Source organism: Mus caroli, chromosome 8 (assembly GCF_900094665.2).
Source record: "Mus caroli chromosome 8, CAROLI_EIJ_v1.1, whole genome shotgun sequence".
NCBI lineage: Eukaryota > Metazoa > Chordata > Mammalia > Rodentia > Muridae > Mus > Mus caroli.
The window spans coordinates 32,821,439-32,832,998 of record NC_034577.1 but is presented as its reverse complement, the minus strand read 5'-3'; positions in this window follow the sequence as shown (position 1 = coordinate 32,832,998).

Sequence of the window (11,560 nt, the reverse complement as noted above, 5' to 3'; positions counted from 1 at the left end):
GACAAATGGGACCTCATAAAATTGCAAAGCTTCTGTAAGGCAAAAGACACAGTCAATAAGACAAAAAGGCCACCAACAGATTGGGAAAGGATCTTTACCTATCCTAAATTAGATAGGGGACTAATATCCAATATATATAACGAACTCAAGAAGGTGGACTCCAGAAAATCAAATAACCCCATTAAACAAAGAATTCTCACCTGAGGAATACCGAAAAAAATGTTCAGCATCGTTAATCATCAGGGAAATGCAAATCCAAACAACCCTGAGATTCCACCTCACACCAGTCAGAATGGCTAAGATCAAAAACTCAGGTAACAGTAGATGCTGGCTAGGTTGTGGAGAAAGAGGAACACTCCTCCATTGCTAGTGGGATTGCAAGTTTGTACAACCACTCTGGAAATCAGTCTGGCGGTTCCTCAGAAAATTGAACATAGTACTACAGGAGGATCCTTCAATACCTCTCCTGGGCATATATCCAGAAGATGTTCCAACCGGTAAGAAGATCACATGCTCCATTTTTTTTTAAAAGAAAGAACATTAAAATAAAAAAGAATCCCCAAGTTTCATCTATTGTTTGGCTGTGAGTGTCTATATATGTTTCTGAACCAGGTGCTGGGTAGAGCCTCTCAGAGGACAACATGCTCCTGTCTGCAAGCATAGCAGAGTGTCATTAATAGTGTTAGGGACTGGTGCTTGCCTATTGGATGGGTCTGAAATTGGGCAGGTTATCAGGTGGCCATTCCCTCAGTCTCTGCTGTCTCCCCTGTGCCTGCATTTCTTGTAGACAGGATACACTTACGTTGAAAGCTTTGTGGGTGGGTTGGTGATTCTATCACTCCACTGGGGTTCCTGGCAGCCACCTCTTTAGGCTGTCAAAGTGTATGCCAAGATTTAGTCTAGATGTTGGAGGAGCATAAGGATTGGAATCATAACGGCTCCATAGTCATGCTGAAGTTCTAGGGTTCTGCTCTCAAATGCTAAAATATAACTGGCAGTTGATTATAAATTTTTACAGGTTCAGGGTTTGTCAAAATCTTTGTTTCTAGAAGTGATAAGAAAGGAGCTAGTCATTTTTTTTATTTAAGTAGTAGATAAGAGGATGGATATCTTGAATTAGAAATTGGGGAACCAACAATTGACATCAAACATGGTTCATATACTCCAGGAAATACAACAAAAGTATCCATTCACCAAGAAATTGTTCTTTTGAGTAATAGAAACAGTGACTGCCACATTTTTGATACTATAACTTAAGGAAGGTCTAAAAATTGTAGATGCAATATGTGTGTCATTAATAAATGTGTCAATGTGATCATCTCAGGTGAAGATGTTATCTCTATACTGTCACAGCTATGATCCTAAAAGGAGCAAGATGTTATTGCCATTTTTGAGAAATTGTGAGATACCCCATTGGAATGCCTGGAGAAGTTATATTATGTTCCTCTAGGTGGAGCAAACTTTATCTATAGGGCAGCTTGAAATAGACACTTGGTGCATATTAGCCAATTGTAGTTGGTTGGTATGAATTTGCTGTGTATTTAAATGGTAATTTTTTTTATCTCAAGACTTGGTTGCTACAAGACAAGCAGATACTCACATATTTGTTGTGTAAACCATGCCCCTGCTCCATGTCATCCCTGATTAGTTAATAAAGATGCCTATATTTACTACAACAGACAACTTAGGATAACAAAAACATTTATTACTTTTTGAGTAGAATCTGTTATTATAATAATATTGAGTATAGAGACCTTGACTAATTAAACTACCCTATAAAGTATGTGATAATTTACAAGAAAGTATCCTTTATTGATTGAGTTATTTAACATTTTCTTCTAGATTTAAGAATAGAAAAATTTTGGATATCAAATGGAGTAGCACGGAGGATAATTTTGCTTCCCTTGTTAGGTGTCAGCTATGCTTTAGTTTTTGAACTAGGATTCACAGACTAGCATTTACTTAGGCGTATAGTTCTATCCCCAGAACCAAACACCCTCCATCACTTCATGAGATCTGCAGTGTCTATGTTCAAGGTCATGATCAATTGATCCATCATGAGCCTGTGGAATGATGCCACTCCTTCACATAAGGACATGATTACAGTGATAATTTGAGGCCAAGTGTAAAGAACATGAATCATTATGAAAGAACACAGTTTAGCCAGCTGAAGAAATTATTAGAACCTTTCATATAGGTACAAAAGTCAGTCATACCTTTTTCTCTTTTATTATATAAATGGTTTGGTATATAATATTAACATAAAATTTAGATTTCTAATTAGATTAAATTATGTGATTTCATTTTAATTTAGTTGCATGCTGTTTCTATATTTTGTATGTATTTATATTAAACATATTGAATGCTGGTGAAATGGCTTAGCTGGTAAAGGCATTTTCTGTGCAATCCTGCAGACCTGTGCCTAATCCTTGGAACTCTGGAAGAAGGAAGCAGAGTCTATAGGTTGCCTTTCGATCTTCACATGCACCTTGTTTCACACATGACTGTATAGACACAATGCACACACAATTATTATAAATTAAAAATGTCAAAATACTATGGTCATTTACAGAATTTATTTCATTCTCCTGTACCCAGGCTTTTGCCTGTGTGTATGTGTGTGTGTGTGTGTGTGTGTGTGTATGTGTGTGTCTGTGCATACTCTTGCATACTTCAACAAATTAGTAGTTGCATTGTATTTGCTAGGTCTTGGGTTTTCTTAGTACAGTAAGCTTTCCCCTCCCTTTTCTACCTGCTTGGGTGTGTAGGTACCTACATGGTAGTTAGTCTTCTCCCACATACTTTCCCCCATTTTATTCTCTTATTTTAAACCAAACATGCTTAAATCCTGGCCTTGAGTGTTGATTTATGGCTGACAGGAGTAAAGCAAGGCAGACATATATGCCTTGTAGTAACTCTCCCAGCAGGATCACTGTTGAGGCTAGAGCATAGCTACCTTTCCATCTTCTCCCAAAAAGGACATTTTGAGAAGCTCATATTCCTGGGTAATTCCAATTTGTTCCTCTATTTTTGGGTATGTAACATGACAAACTTCTAGTTGTCCCTGCAGGTCCTTGGTGGGGTCTCATTCTCTGGGAATTCAACCTGAGAAAATCTGATGTTTCGAACAGTTTAAAGGGTAGTGGTGGCTCTACTTTGTCCTTTTTTCCACTGAAAATTTAATTGAACAATTTAATTGCATATATATATATGTATGTATATGTAATGCCAGGCACGTTGATAGGAGATGCATGATCTGGAAGAATATCAGAAATCTCCTCAGTGCTTTTTTATTTACTCATCTATTGCTATGAAGACATCATGACCAAGGCAACTTATTTTGTTATGATCACTTGTTCTTCTGTTTTTGAAATGTGTCTAGGTTTTGCTCCTTTTGTTTTAAGTACTTTATTGTTGTGTTTCAAGCCTTCTCATAGGCCTTCATTTTACCTTCAATGTCACATATAATGTTCAAATATTATCTTCTATTCCATTGATTTTATTTTTTGGTTCTGTTGGTAGTCTCTAGACTCATCAACAAGTAAAACACCATGTAATTATTGCTCATGACACAACTGGCAATGGAATGGGTTCATAATATACATTTGCAGAAAAATCTTTCAATAATATTCTTTGATTACTGGTGGATTAATAATTGACAAATCTACTTGTACTTTACCAATTTTGAGGATTCTATCCTTCTGGGAATTCTTGTGGGTTGCTTCATAGTGTGCTTCTCAGACTCTCCATTTTAAAGAGCAGGTCACGTCATATCTCAAGTTTATTAGCATACCGTAAAATAACACACCCAAGCTATGGTGCCAGAAAGAATTTAGTAATTCTCTTCTGATTCAGGAGACCCAGCGTCAATCCAGCACAAGAGATTATTGTGGCTTAAAATATCAAAGGGTAAGTTCATTGTCATCATTCTTGGGATCATGGCAACAGGTGGGCAGGAACAGCACCAGTGCAGTAGTTGAACTCTCACATCCTGCGATAATAATAAGAAGGCAGAGAGAAAGAAAGAGAGCCAACTGGGATGGTGTGGGTTTGTGGAACTTCAAAACCTACTCCCCAGTGGCATACCCCCTCTAACAGCATGTCACCTTCTAATGTTTCCCAAACAGTCCTACCAATTGGAGAACATATATTTCAACCTATGAGCTAATGGCTCCCTGTCTGTCTGTCTGTCTGTCTGTCTATCTATCTATGATTTGTGTTATGTTACTAATCTACAAAGACAGGATTCATGATACCTTGCATAGTCCCAAATGAACAGTAACATCAAATTACAGAAATAGAAAAGGCCACCAGTTACATGGAATGAGTCCATGTTGGAGACCTTGGAGGCTTTTTTAGAGCCTTAGATAACTTAGAGTGTGTGAGAAGAGACCAATTATCCTTCTGTAAAGTGCTACTTGAGTAAATAGTGAGGGAGTGTAGGAGAATACACCTGACCAAACCACATCCCTGTATCCCCAGCTTTCCAGGATGACATATAGATGTGGCCTTCTATAGGACCCCATTACAGGAAAACTCAACTGCTTTTGTGTTGTTCCTCAAGCTGTGAATACTCAGAACTTAGTGAGAAATAGAGGATCACATGCTCTATTGACTCTGTGCCTCCAGAATCAGAGGAGAATTATGAAATTCTTTCTGGTGTCATAGCTAAGGGGTTATATTTATGGTATGCTAATAGACTTGAGATAGGGCATGACCTGCACTTTAGGATAGAGAATCTGGGCAGCACCCTATGAAGGTAGCATTTGTTTACTGAAGCAACCCACAAGAATTCCCAGCAGGATAGAATCCTCAAAATTGGCAAAGTACAAGTAGAGTCGTCAATTAATAAGCTGTCAGTTATCAAAGAACATTGTTGAAATAATTTCTGCAAAAGTATAGAATGAACCCATCCCATTGCCAGTTGTATTATGAGAAATAATTACATGGTATTTTACTTGTTGTTGATGAGTGTATAGAATCAAAAGATAATCAATGGAATAGAAGATACTATTTGAACATTATATGTGATATTGAAGGTAAAATGAAGACCTATGAGAAGGCTTGAAAAAGAACAATAAAGCAGTTCAAACAAAAAGAGCAAAAAACTCAACTCATCTCCAAAATAGAGGGACATGTGGTCAAAAAAGCAAAGACAGATGTTCAATAAAGAAAGAAAAGATGCTCAGTGGTACCAATCACAACACAATGCAATCCCTATATGACTGGATGTCTACTATCAACACACACACACACACACACACACACACACACACACACACACACACACAGTAACAAGTGGTAGTGAGGAAATAGAATCAGCATCATTCAGAAAGTCATTAACAAAAGTAGGATGAACTTTCCTCAAAATATTAAAGCAGTTGCCATAAAATACAGTAACTTGTCTTCTTGTATCTTCAGAGGAACTGAGTGAAGAGTTTGGAAGAGAGATTTGTTCACAGATGTTATATTTATTCCCATTGTAACTGAACTGTGGGAATAATAAAGGTGCCTACCAATGTATGGATATTTAAAAATGGAATATGCAATTACATGACACCTTTAATAGTCAGGCCTCAAAAGAAAAGGCATTATGACACACTTTTCCCATGGATGAAACATAGGGACATTGTACGAAATGAAACAAGCTAGTCACACAGGCCAAACAACAGGAATGCCCCAAATGAAGCACATATTGTATGATTTTTTAAATAGGTTCTTAGAGTTCTCAGAACCATGGAGATAGGAAGTTGTCTTGAGTATGCAGTAGGTGGTTGTTGGGAGTGACAAGTGGCCAGAGCACAGAGCATTGTTTTGTGTTTGTAGCCCTTCAGTTCTATAAGACAGAAAGTTCTGAGAGCAATTGTACCCATGGTTGCATGATATAAGTATGCTTCAATATCACTGAATTGTAGCTCTGGAAATGGCTGTGATGCTAATGGATATTTTATCAGAACCTAAATTATAAGACAACGATAATTAACTTTCTACCTAAAAACAGTGCATTTTTTTTTCTCTAGAAAACGTGAGTTTTAGTTTAGCTTTAATTCAGTGAAGAGTATGCTTGCTTGCTCCTGCTTGCTGGCTCTGGAAGTCTTTCCTGGGATACTATCATTGCAGCACATGTTATTTCAAGGAGAAGTGGAACTATTGAATAGCCCATGACAAGAGCTTTTTAGAGATATGGGGAAGTGTCTTTACTTAATAGAAATGTTAGTACTTTCTCAGATCATTTGTTGTTTCAGAGTAAAAAGTGTTGCCTCATTCCAAACACATATAAAGGTCATTGACATTATTTTCTGTTAAATCTTACAGAATTTTCAGTGAAGATTTGCTAAAAGTCAACTTTTTTAGGGAAGTAGCTCACTGGGGGGGGGTATCAAGTGGGTGGGAATTACTCAAGATGAGGTCTTTAAGAAGAGGTTCATTTATTTCCCCTAGCTAGATGCAGAACGGGATTGATTCTTCAGTGAGGACCAAAGTAAATGCAGAAAAAACAACTGTGATTGGGCATTGCGCTGTGCACATGGGAATAGTCTTGGAAAGAAAATACTTATTTTCTTTAGACTATAGAAAAGAAACATATGGAATTCTGCTAAATGTGTGTCAGGATGACTTGGAAAACATCTATCCCTAAAAATGTTCCAGTATTGAGTGAAATTCTGGAAACAGACACCAGCATGAGATCTAATCTGCTGTTAGTGTAAGAGCAGAGTGACCCAAAACATCTTTCCACATTTGGTTGCTATTTCTGTTAGGATTCTTTTTTTTTTTTTTTTTTTGATGTTGTTTTGTTTTGTTTTTCAAGATAGGGCTTCTCTGTATAGCCCTGGCTGTCCTGGAACTCACTTTGTAGACCAGGCAGGTCTTGAACTCAGAAATCCACCTGCCTCTGCCTCCTGAGTGCTGGGATTAAAGGCGTGCGCCACCACACCCAGCTAGGATTCTTTTATTTATATCAGTGACAATAGTTTTCCCACCCACCATCTAGATGGGGAAGAAAATCTAAAATAATTTTCTGGGAGGGATTCAGAAAGGTTTCTAAATTGCCTTAAAGTCTCCAAACACACCATTTTCCCTGTTTTTGAAAAGAGTGTGTCTGGAGAGCATGGTTATTCACTAGGAGATGGGATTTCATGTTTATTCGACCACACTATCCTACTGAGGTCTTCAGCTTTTCATGAAATCAGTTGTGTAACCTCATTAACTTTTGTAAAACTCCCTTTGAGATACAAAAGCGATATCCCTTTAAAAGTGAAGGCATCCAGACAAATCTACACCTTGATGGATGGTGAAGAACAGAGGAAAACATCTTACACAGCCTCAGACAACAGGCACAAGCCGTTGCAATGAACATCACTCATCATGCCCTTTGTCTCTCGAAAGCCCACAATGCTGTCACTCAGTCTGTTTAGAATGACTCTGGGAATTGGGAATCGCAACCAATAGCAGGATATGTAGGTCAACTCAGCAAAGAAAAAGTTACTCACACCACTCTTTTCCTAGCCTAGACACTCTCCTTTTGCTGTTTTATGGGATCTCAGAATTTATAGATAAGAATCTTAGATAACTTTGTACTTAGAGATGGGCAACCAGAGTGTTGCCTATTTTCAGGGAAAAAAAATGTCTTTTTGTTTTTCCTTGGAGACTACCATGGAAGTACAGAAATCGTGACCTTTCTCACTATGTCTGTAATCCTATTGGATGGTGTGGCATACAGGTTAGGTGATGAGCTGAAGCATTGTGGGAATCTCTCTTCATTATTGAAAACAGGCACAAATGGTAATGGCGGGAGCACTTGATCTAACAGAATAGAATGAGCAAAGCCCTGTTTAAAAAGTTCCTGCTATTTTTATTGGAATTTATTTTAGCTAATAATAGATGTCATTCATTAAACATTGTCAGCGTTTATTTTAGGAGCTTTACATGTATTAACCGGAGCATCCTCAGAAACCCCAGGAGCCGGGAGTCATACCCCCCCCCCCCATTTTATAGTCAGAAATGAGTTGAGGGACATTCTGTGTCTTGCCTGGGGCTCCTGATGAGCTACTCAGGGAGTTTTGCCCCTGGGCTTGTGCTTCTACAACCGTGACAGATTTTTCTCTTGCTCTGAAGATGAATTTCCTTGTATTGCCCTTAATTCTGAACACCAGCACAGTGATGGGTGTTTCTGTTGAAAGATCACAGGATTTAACCATTGCCTGAACAACAACAATAAAAATATCAGAGGCCACCTCCATGTAAGGTTCACAGCATGGGAACACATGACTTAAGGCAGGTAACAGGGAAGTTAACCAAGGCCATTTTTTTTTTCAACAGCAAAGCAGAAAGTAGACCTGGAACAGAAGCAGTTGATGATTGAATGTTGCAAGGTTTATTGACTATGAAGGCTTCTGGGATCCCAGAACAGGAAGTCAATTGTACCCACATGCATGTGCAGATACATTGGTGAGTGGATAGGTTGATTGGATGATAGACAAAACCAAGAAGGTAAGGCTGCCAAATAAATTTGACTACACTTGACATGAGTGGCAGTGTTCAAACATTATATGGTTTAAACACATAGTAGTTTATTCATTCATTTTCTATGCAGACTGTAACCCTATCTTTGGATCTAAAGAAACAGCAGTTGAACAAGACAATTGGTAATATTGAGACCCAAGCTGACAATGCAAGGCTGTGGTGGTTGAAGCAGCTTAGCTAGCTTGCTGTGTTCTCAGATTTACTCAGACTTGTTGCTCTCTGCCCCTGCCAGGCCGCTCTGGAATTGCTTTGACCTTTGTTGGATACACATTCTGACCCTTTTCTTATATACCAGGCTATTCCCCCCTCTCCAATGTATTCTTCTTCATTTTTAGTGTTTTAGCTATTCCTCATAATTTCTGGTCTTTGGCAACCTATCAATGTAGCCATCCTAAAAAGAAATCTCCTTAACTATAGATAGGATTTGAGAAGAGAAAGGAGATATCGGTGTGTTTTCATTTGCCATCTCCAAGTGTGAAAATGGATTTTGCGTGTGTTGAAAAATATTTTTTTGAAAATCCTGCTTTGAAACTGATCCTATCCTGAAATAGATCCTTTGGAATTGATCAGTGTGTATGTTTTCTCCCCTTGAATTGGCCACTAAACTTTTGGAAATTAAATATAGATAAAATTGGTGTTAAAATAGTGTAAAGAACACTTTTGGAAAAAAAAAGTAAGTTTTTGTCAGTTGTATGGCCCCGAATCCTGGCACTGCCTGCTTCTTTGAAGACAGTCACAATCCCCACCAGCACATGGAGTCTGCTCACTTATTTGCTAACTTCCTCTGTTTGCTCAATAAATATTTATTCTGTGCCAAATATTTGCTATGAATTCTGTAGGCACTCCCACCATGTTTTCTGATTATTTTCGGAAAACATTATAACTGAGCATACAATCCCACGCGAGGCAGACTTGACGTGTTCAAGGTACTTTCTTAACTGCTCTGTCTCTTTGAATTCACACAAAAAGATGACTGTTTGCTGCACCCTATACTTTAGAGGAAAAATGATGTAATGTCTAAATTAACATGAGATTACTTTCAAACAGGTAATAAAATAAAATATTCTATATTTATAGATTGGCATGTGTGTCAGATGCACCAGAAACTTCAAGTGCACTTGGCACACATCATTTGCACAGATCTTGTTCTTTAATGTCTCTAATGTAAGTTTCTTAGACTACTTTTGCATTTTTTAAGATTATAGTATGATGACATCATTTCTCCCACCCCCTTCTCTTTATTCTCTCCAGATTCTCCCATGCATGTCTTACTCTCTCAAATCCATGGTCTCTTTAAGGTATCTCTAATTTTAATTTGACATTATGTTTATATTAATTTCTGAATTAATAACTTCTGTTTCTCTCACATATTTTTACTAGTGTAATGAAAAATAAAGAAATAAGAGTTCCTACTCTTATTTCCCACATGAATCAAAACTGTGTACATAGCTTTGTCAGCTTCCATATATAGGCAGTTGAGTTTTTGCCTCTCTAAAGAAAAGAATTTCCTCAACTGAAATATTTTCTATCTTACATCCCAGATAAAGAATCTGTATATAAAAATATATATAAAAGAAATGACATTATTTCTTTTTTTTTTTTTTTTTTTTTTTGTTTTTTCGAGACAGGGTTTCTCTGTGTAGCCCTGGCTGTCCTGGAACTCACTCTGTAGACCAGGCTGGCCTTGAACTCAGAAATCTGCCTGCCTCTGCCTCCCAAGTGCTGGGATTAAAGGCGTGAGCCACCTCGCCCGGCATGACATTATTTCTTATTATTATTTATTAGTGTTTTATTAAGTATATGCTTATGAACAGTCATTTATGAAAGACATTACTATTTTAAAATAATACACATGGCCACTCACATTGCCAGATACACAATAAGAGCCCCATGTATGTATTTGTTTAGAATTTTATAAAATTCATATAATTGGTTTCCTACATATTAGAGTTAAGTATCCTATTTTGGTTTTATTTAACAATAATGTTTTAAGTATATTTTTACAAAAAATATTTTGTGATTTTTTTAATAAAATAATTTGAGGTTAGCTTTCTATTACTTTGTTCCTGGGGTTTAAAAGTTAACTTTATAGATATTCTGATTTTATAAAAACTCATCTTATTAATAATACACACATCTAATAGCCAATTATCTTTTCTGAGAAGTAGAAAGGAATAGGATCCAATATGCATTACAAATTAGCATGTGCAGGAATGCACAAATGCAAAATTTCTGAAGATAATCTGTATTTTAAGTGTGAATACATAGTATAGAGAGGAAACTAGTAATTTATTTGAATACCTAGGGAATGATATTAATTCTCTGCTTTTTAGGGACAGCTTTAAAATGACACAAATTCCATTTTCTGCTAATTCTCAAATAATGTACTTTGTGATTTTAAAAGATATTAAAATGCATGAAATTTGTCCACTTTAACTCATGGTTTCCATCTGAATGTTGTCCTAAATACATGTATTTTAGAATATTTATATTTGTTTAAAGATAATTGTTATCTTGCTTCTTAGCATAAATTAATCTTGATAGTACTACTGCTAATATAATGCTTGGTTTTGAGAAAAAAATTTCTATGTTCTCTTATGTTATAATGCAGTTTCTTTCTCACCTGAGATGACTGTTGTTCACCACAGGAGAGAGAGAGGCTTCTACTGGATAGTAGACTAGTAGACATTGTAATTGACCAAAAGAAGACGGGGAGTGAGATTTGAGTTCACAGTTTGTGAGGAAGGCCCGTGACCTCATGGTCTTGGGGGATAATGGAGGATTAGTTCAGTGTGTTGTCCTCTTTAGTGTTAGAGCTTCATATGACACATGTTTCTCATTTGTGTATTGTCCTAGTTAGGGTTAGTGTGCTGTGATGAATACCATGACCAAAGCAACTTGGGAAAGAAAGGGTTTATTTTGGCTTACACTTTCAGGTAAAACTCTATCACGACGGCCGGGCATGGTGGCGCACGCCTTTAATCCCAGCACTCGGGAGGCAGAGGCAGGCGGATTTCTGAGTTCGAGGCCAGCCTGG